The sequence below is a fragment of the Thalassophryne amazonica genome, chromosome 1 (assembly GCF_902500255.1).
Source record: "Thalassophryne amazonica chromosome 1, fThaAma1.1, whole genome shotgun sequence".
In the NCBI taxonomy this organism is placed as follows: domain Eukaryota; kingdom Metazoa; phylum Chordata; class Actinopteri; order Batrachoidiformes; family Batrachoididae; genus Thalassophryne; species Thalassophryne amazonica.
Genome location: NC_047103.1, coordinates 105,554,119 through 105,562,069, shown reverse-complemented (window position 1 = coordinate 105,562,069; position 7,951 = coordinate 105,554,119). Strand labels below are relative to the sequence as shown.

The window sequence follows — 7,951 nt, the reverse complement described above, 5'->3', positions numbered from 1 at the left end:
GCGAACCATGAAATCACCGAGCTGATGTGCAGGCGTGCACACTGCCACTGCGACGGTTCATGCACGCGGGAACACAGTGCAAGCAGTTGCACGATGTGTAACCACATCGTGCAGCTGCTGTGAAGAAAAATAAATAAAAAATACATGCTGTGATGGTTTTGTGCATGCGGGAACACAAATGCAAGCAGTGAGAGGTTGAATTCCACACGTTCAACACATTCAAACAAACACTGAGTGGAGAGAGTGTGCTACATCTGCTTAATTAGGTCATGTGACTTTTGACGCGGAGGCACGTCAATTGACTCTAGAGGGTTCAAACTGTCCTTACACAGCTCAGGAACATGCTGTGCTGTTTGCGGTTGTATTAACAACTAGATGAAGTTAAATATGCGGCTACAACAGCGATGTTTTTAACATGCAGCTAGACAAAGAGCGTTTTCACCACTGACTAAAGGATGAGGAACCCAGAAGGATGTGGCTGAAAAGAAAAAACTTGAAAAGACCACCTAAACATATATAAGTGTGCTCTTTTCACTTTGTTGATAAAAAAGCCCACAGAGGAACATGATAACTTTGTGGTTGGGATATAACAGACCACCAGATATGCTAATGAGGACTGACAGCAATGTCACAAGAATAACAGGTATGATTTCATGTGTCTGGAGGACAAAAATCTGTACAATTAATCATTAGCAACAGCATGTATTACCTTTTTCTCAACAGTTAAAATGTAACGTGTTTGGACTGCTGATCAGTATGAACCTAAAAATGCCATAATTTCAGTACAGCCATAACATGTTCAAGGATGCAGTATTTTAATCTTAACCCTCTGATGCATGAGGGTTATGAAAGCCTTGGTCAAGGTTTTTTTTTTTCTTAAGTGTTTTTTTTCTTCCCAGGACATGAAAAAAACATGTTCAACTTTTTTTTTTTTTTTTCAAAAAATAGGATTTTTTTTCACAAAGTTGCAGAAACGTCCACTCCAGTGGACTTCATGCACCTGATCACTCAAAACAAAACATTGGGAACTAACTCTAAAAATGAATAAACTTTTGTTTTATCATACATATACAAACCCTTGTTTCTTTTTATACTTTTAACAACATTTCAAATTTTGGGGGGGAATTTTAACACTGTATAGGTGCAAAGTTTAGGCCTGAATAAGAAACCCTTGACATTCATAGTTGTGAATCTTACACCAAAATGTAAACCGTTATTGTGTGTCTCTACATTTCTATAAGGATGCAAGACTGGTATTACTATTATACTACCATGTTGCTTCTGCCCCTCATCATCCTGGCCCTCATCCCCTTGACTATAGGCTTCCTCACTTTCTGCATCCTGACTGTATCTCCATCATCCTCAGCTCCAATGATTCATGATACATGTTGGAAATAAAAATGTCATATTCCAAATGGATGTTACTGTATATCAAACTAATATATATATATATATCACTTGGGTTCACAGGACGTGCCAGCAATGGTCAGCAGGGGTGACTGTTTATCAACCACCTTGGATTCAGAGGAAATTTACTTGCAGTTACACTGACTGACCACTGAATAGACCTCAATAAAGAAGGGCAGTAGTGAGCACTCAGCACTCTAGAGGCGGGTTTGCAGTTCCACCATAGGAACCCCTGCATTTAACAGAAAATTACTTTATGGTAGCTGTCCACTATTGAGGTATACTTTATTGATCTCACAGTGGAGAAATTATGTTTACACTCCAGTTACCTCAGACAGCAATTACTCCACAATTATTACTTGTTTACTGTAATAATGGCACACATCAGAATTAAAGACAGCACATACACATTTGACATTGTTTATGTGCACTAAGTTTGAAGAAGTCCGTTATCCGAATTGAGGCAAGTGGGTGAAGGCCACGCAGCAACCCTGAGAAGCACCACCATCAGCTTGGGGGGGAGGAACGGGAACCAGCTGCAGCTAAAACAGCACTGCCCCCGCAGAAGGGGAAAGGAGTGACATGAGCAGTAGCCGGAGTGGGGGGTGTTTGATGGGGGGTAGGAGGGGGTGGGGGGAGGGAATGGCGCATGCTTCAGTCCTATGAAAACAGTTTATTGTCTTTGTGAGTTGAGATAAGAAACAGCCAAATGTTCCCCAGGCTGAAGACATTCCTTTGGAGGAAAACAGTCGGGCAATTTGTCCTTCAGGCTTGATAAGCCTGCAGTGTTGTGGTTTGAGCAGCGAAAAACACTTTTAACAGTTCCACTTGAACAACCAAATCCCAATTATGAATTAAGAATATTCCCAATTATGAATTAAGAATATTCACCGGCCTCCGAAATCTTCAGCTTCAACTGCAAGGCACGCATCTGCTCCAAGATGTCATCCAATTTGCGTCTGAGTTCAAGAGTCATCACAGTCTGAGAATGCACTGCCTTGCCAACCTCGTTAATCATGATGGACAAGCGAGGGGCCATGGTTCTTAATGCCACCGTCTTGCCAATTTTCCGGGTGATCAGGGCAGCACATTAGCCAGAAAGTACCAGCCCTGCTACCATGAGACCAAAAATGAATAAATCCTCAATGTCCTCAACGGAGAAAGGCACCAAGCATGCAATACGCCAAGACCCCCAGGAGTCGAGAACATAGCCCACAGGATATGTTCCATCTGGGCAGGTAGGATCCCCCGGTCCTGACCTTCTTGTAGAAAAAATGGTGTCAATAGCATTCAGCGACCAGCTGATCAATTCCATGGTTAATCCAATAGTAGTCCAATAGATCCAGTATCCAATATAATTTCAGGAATTCACAGTCTGGTGAAGTAGGGACTTGAAGGTTAAAGCAGAGATCAGAGACAAGGGAGAGTGGAGGAGATGCGACCGCCCTTGTCGGAGTCCCAAGCTGAACTACAGTGATCACTATGCATCAGAGGGTTAATCTGAATTTAAGGGCCCCTTCACACATAGTGCAAAGTTTGGACGAAGTGCACACTTAGTGCGCATGACTCAGGAATCGTGTGCAAACTGTGTAATGTCGTCCCTCCCTCCAACGCCTCGTACACCCATTGCTACAACAATTTACACACACAAATGCCTGAAAGACAAAGTGCATGCTGTGCGAACCCATTGCACCCTCTCGCGGCAGGTGCCAGCCAAATTCCAGGTGACACACATAAACATCTAACACCGCTCACATGGCACTTAGAAAATATGTGGACAGTCGCACTCTTGGCACGACAACAGACTGTAGGTGACCACTGTCATACTTACAGAGAAACCAAAGTTTCAAAGTGTGGCTTTGGTGTGTGCACTGAGATGACAGGAGGTGTGTCCTCCCACTGAAGCGGCTGTGGAAATCTGTGGATCTGGACATCCCAGCTGGACACCACATGCTGTGTTTGGACAGACATGGACAAACAACTGCCTACTGTAATGCGCGTGTGTCTCTTTGCTGTTATCAAGTGGACATAAATAAAAACACATATCACTGTGGCAACATGCTGCAGCGAGCAAGCACGCGCATGGTGTGCACATGGACAGGCTGCTCCCAGGTTGAAATGGACCGTCAGATCAGAACACGCAGCGGGCGATCTCACTGTCGCATCATCCACGTGAGCTCTGTTCCACATGACGCAGTGTCCTGCAGTGCGTCGTCCACAAGACGTGCGCGTGGCTGGTTGCAGACGCACCAGCATATGTGGACATGAATGAGACGAGTGAACTGCTTCTCATTCATGTAATTTCATGACTATATAACTGTCGCCCAGTTTCTGGCAAAATTTGATGCAGTAGCGCTGCTCCAGTCATTCTGCCATTTTCCTTGCAATGAAAATCCACCGAGAGCACAACACACGTCCTCACACAAAGACTGCTTGCCAGCAACTGACGCAATCGACAGGCGTGAAAAAATTCACGCATGCACACGAAGGTTCAAGGTTGGCTCTGCAAGCACACATGATTCAAATCCATCAGGTTTTTGCAAAACAAAAAAGGTCGGATACTTTTCTAACAGACCTCGTATGTGTGCTGAGAACAGGTAACTGAACCTCAACTCATAAATACAGAAACAGAGCAGAAAAAGCATGTTGCTCTCTCTCTCCCTCCCTCTCTCGCTTTGTCACTCTCTCTCTCCCTCTCTCTCTCTTTCTCTGTCTCTCTCTCTCTCTCTCTCTCAGGTCTGATCAAACTTGTGACTCTTTAGAATAAAAGTGCCGTCACTGCATGCCGATGCGCTCATCAGACGCCCTGATCGATCAGGTCTGATCAAACCTGAATGTGACTCTTCAAAATAAAAGCACTGTTGCTGCATGTCGGTGCGCTCATCAAACAACCTTATCGATCAAGTTTGATCAAACCTGAATAAGCGCTGTGACTCTTCAAAATAAAAGCGCTGTCAGGGCATGTCGGGGCAATCATCAGACGCCCTGATCGGTCAGGTCTGATCAAACCAGTGACTCTTTAAATAAAAGTGCCACCACTGCATGTCGGTGCACTCATCAGATGCCCTGATCAATCAGGTTTGATCAAACCTGAATGTGACCTTTCAAAATAAAAGCGCAGTCGCTGTGTGTCTGTGCAGTCATTAGATGCCCTGATTGAGCAGGTCTGATCAAACATGAATAAGCACTGTGACTCTTCAAAATAAAAGTGCCTTCACTGCATGTCAGTGTGATCATCTGAAGCCCTGATCAATCAGGTCTGATCAAACCTGTGACTCTTTAAAATAAAAGTGCTGCCACTGCATGTTGGTGCACTCATCAGATTCCCTGATCAATCAGGTTTGATCAAACCTGAATGTGACTCTTCAAAATAAAAGTGCAGTCGCTGTATGTCTGTGCACTCATTAGACGCCCTGATCGAGCAGGTCTGATCAAACATGAATAAGTGCTGTGACTCTTCAAAATAAAAGCGCTGTTGCTGCATGTCAGTGCAATCATCAGATGCCCTGATTGATCAGGTCTGATCAAACCTGAGTTAGACTCTTCAAAATAAAAGTGCAATCACTGCATGTCGGTGCACTCATCAGATGCCCTGTTTATTTCAGTGACATGTACAGAACACTGATGGTTTGTTGTTGTTGTTTGTGGGGTGGTGGAACATATATTGAAAATGTATTGAAAACACTATTTTCCTTATAACAATGAAAAAATTATCAACTGAAAGTGTCTTATTTCCATCCTTCTTTATTTTCCTTCACACAGTGATCTTTTGTTGACAGTAACACACATTAACCCAATGGGTTAAAAATGACCCGTCTTCACCAAAGCCCGAAAATAAAGCAGCTTAATTGAATTTTAAATCCAGTATCTATTTTGCATGATGAAACATCCTGTTATCACCAAATCAACTTAATTTTATTCAGTTTTATCACATTTTTTTCTAACAGTGAAAAAAGACATTCACCAGTGAACATGATTATTAATATTTTCACTTTTTTTTTTATTTTACCACAACCCAACTGTCATAATAGTTTTCTTTTATACAGTAAAGGTTTATTGTTACTATTATATCAATGTGAAGAAATTACTATTGAATTAATTTTATTGAAAGGAAAAATAACAGTTTTCCAACAGTTTATTCTTTAATATTCTTTAGGAAGTGAATTATCAGATACATCTCTTCTCTCTTCTCTTCTCTTGTCTAATAACAAAACAGCAAAATGTTGCTTGACATTGAACAATCCACTACATCAACTCTGTGTAGCACATGTGGGACAGTATGTGCAAACGTGAGCATGGGCCTTGCAGACGTATTTCTCACACGTGCAGCACACAACTTTCGTCTTGCAGTCAGTCCTTCTTCCAGGAGCAGAAATCGCATCTTCTTCTCTTGCCTGACCCAGCTGCAGCCTCATGTGGCTCAGGACAAGATTCAGCTCCCTGAGCAGCTCTCACAAGTGCTGCAGAGGCTTCTGTGTGTGTGGGGGGGCTCTCCCTTCTTTCAATGCATGGGGTGACAAGAGCCTTTCCCAACTGCTCCAGGAAAATCCTCCTCCTGTTCTTCCTCTCAGCCATCCAGGTTGAGTGGATCATCTGCCATATCACAAAGGCATTGTATGATGAGACGTCAAGCATGTTGTGGAAGATGACCAGGGGCCAGCATGCAGTCATCCGTCTGCAGCTGTACGTTCCAATAACCTTGTCAAGGTTCTCCACGCCCCCTTTAGTACGGTTGTAGTCCAGGATGATGGCTGGCTTCCTGTCTTCACGATCAGTGATTCCAGCTGCCTTGTGCAGTCTATTCAGCAGGACCACATTCGTTTTCTTTTTTGGAGGGAAGAAACAAAAGAGTAGTGGTGGGTTGAAGGCAAACTTTGTTGAGAAGACCACTGTCCCTCTTGTTGCGAGGAGTGCAGGGGGGAGTTCAGGCTTGTTTTTCCGAACAGTGCCAACCATGGTCATTTTTCTTTTCAGAGGCTGCTGGCTACGGAAACATATTGCATTCACTGGATAAAAAAAAAAAAAAAATGACTGCTGATCTCGTAATTATGAGAAAAGATCTCATAATTACGAGATCTTGATTTCTCAGTAAAGACAAGCGTTAGAATTCCTGAGTCATAATCAAAAATCAGACAATTTGTAAACTGACACTGCACTGTGACTGCACACCACTTCTATGTGAAAAGTGTGGATTTTCCCCTAAACTGTTCCTGGATGAATAAACTCCTCCAACAAGGCTGGGCACAGTTGCACCTACTGACAGGCGCCCTGCCTGTCAGTCCAGTGCCCCGTAATTATGAGAAAAGATCTCATAATTACGAGATCAGCGGTCCAATTTTTTTTTTTTTTTTTTTATTCAGTGAATGCAATACACTTCCGGAGCTGCCTGAGTTTATGGGAGGTGAAAAAGTTGTCACATGTGATATTGTGCCTCCTCAGTCCAACCATAAAATCAAGTAAAACACATCCCCTGGTTCTTCTCTGTTGCTCCACTGGGCAGCTTCCCGGTGTAGACTTGCATATTCCATGCATAGCTGGATTTTGCATCACAGGCCACCCATATTTTGATGCCATATTTTGCTGGCGTGCTTGGCATATACTACCAGAAAGGACAGTGACCTGATTAAAAAAAGACAAAGATTCCAATCAGTAATGACTTTGAGTGTCACAGAAAAAAAAATCACATGAATCAACAAAGTAAAAATATAAATTTCAGGTAAGTAACATTACATATATGAAAATAAAAATCTTCCTTTGAATGGAACCAACTGCTCATCTACTGTGACTTCAGGTCCAGGATTGTAAAAGTATGGTAGACACTCCCAGACCTCTCTGATGGCTGCCAGTTTGTCAGTCACAGGGTTTGCTGGTCTTGGCTCACGGTTGTCAAATCTTAGCATTCTTGAAAAAGTGTGGAAGACTTTCTGTTGTGTGGGCCGCTGAAGAGGAGGTACTGCTGGCCCACCACCAACAGAGGGCGCCCTGCCTGGAGTGCGGGCTCCAGGCACCAGAGGGCGCTGCCGCATCATGGGAGTAGCCTGGGTGACAGCTGTCACCCATCACCAGACACAGCTGTTCTACTCAGCACCGAGGTATATCAGGAGGACGGCGTCTCCACCTCAGTGCCGAGATATCGCCTTGAGATAGAGGTAAACTACTCTGCAGCATATTCTGTATATTTGATAATACGTGTTAAACCTTTCAGGACAGCTGACTACCGAAAGCCAATTGCTTGGATAAGTACTCACCTTCCTGTTTTAACGTGACGAGAGGTGGAGGCGGCTTCTTCCCTCTCCGTGTTACTGGGTGCAGCCGCATCCACACCTGTGTGTTTGTTGCTCTCTCTTGCCAGCAGTACCGGATCCGACGAGCGGAGGCAGTGGCCACCTGGGACTTCGGGACTTGGCGGTTCCAGTATTTCCAGGGTTCAGTGGCAGAGGAGATCTGGGTGGTTCCGGTTCGACTCGGACGGACGTCTCCTACCTTCGAGCCTGCCCACACGACACCAGCAGAATTCGGCTTAATCCCAAATTGTTGATTGTTG

General features: G+C 43.9%; 1 pseudogene; it reads right to left on the bottom strand.

The window, feature by feature from the left end:
- Window positions 1-5,757: 5,757 nt before the first annotated feature.
- Window positions 5,758-7,307, bottom strand: LOC117510822 (annotated as a pseudogene).
- Between the last annotated feature and the right edge of the window lie 644 nt (window positions 7,308-7,951).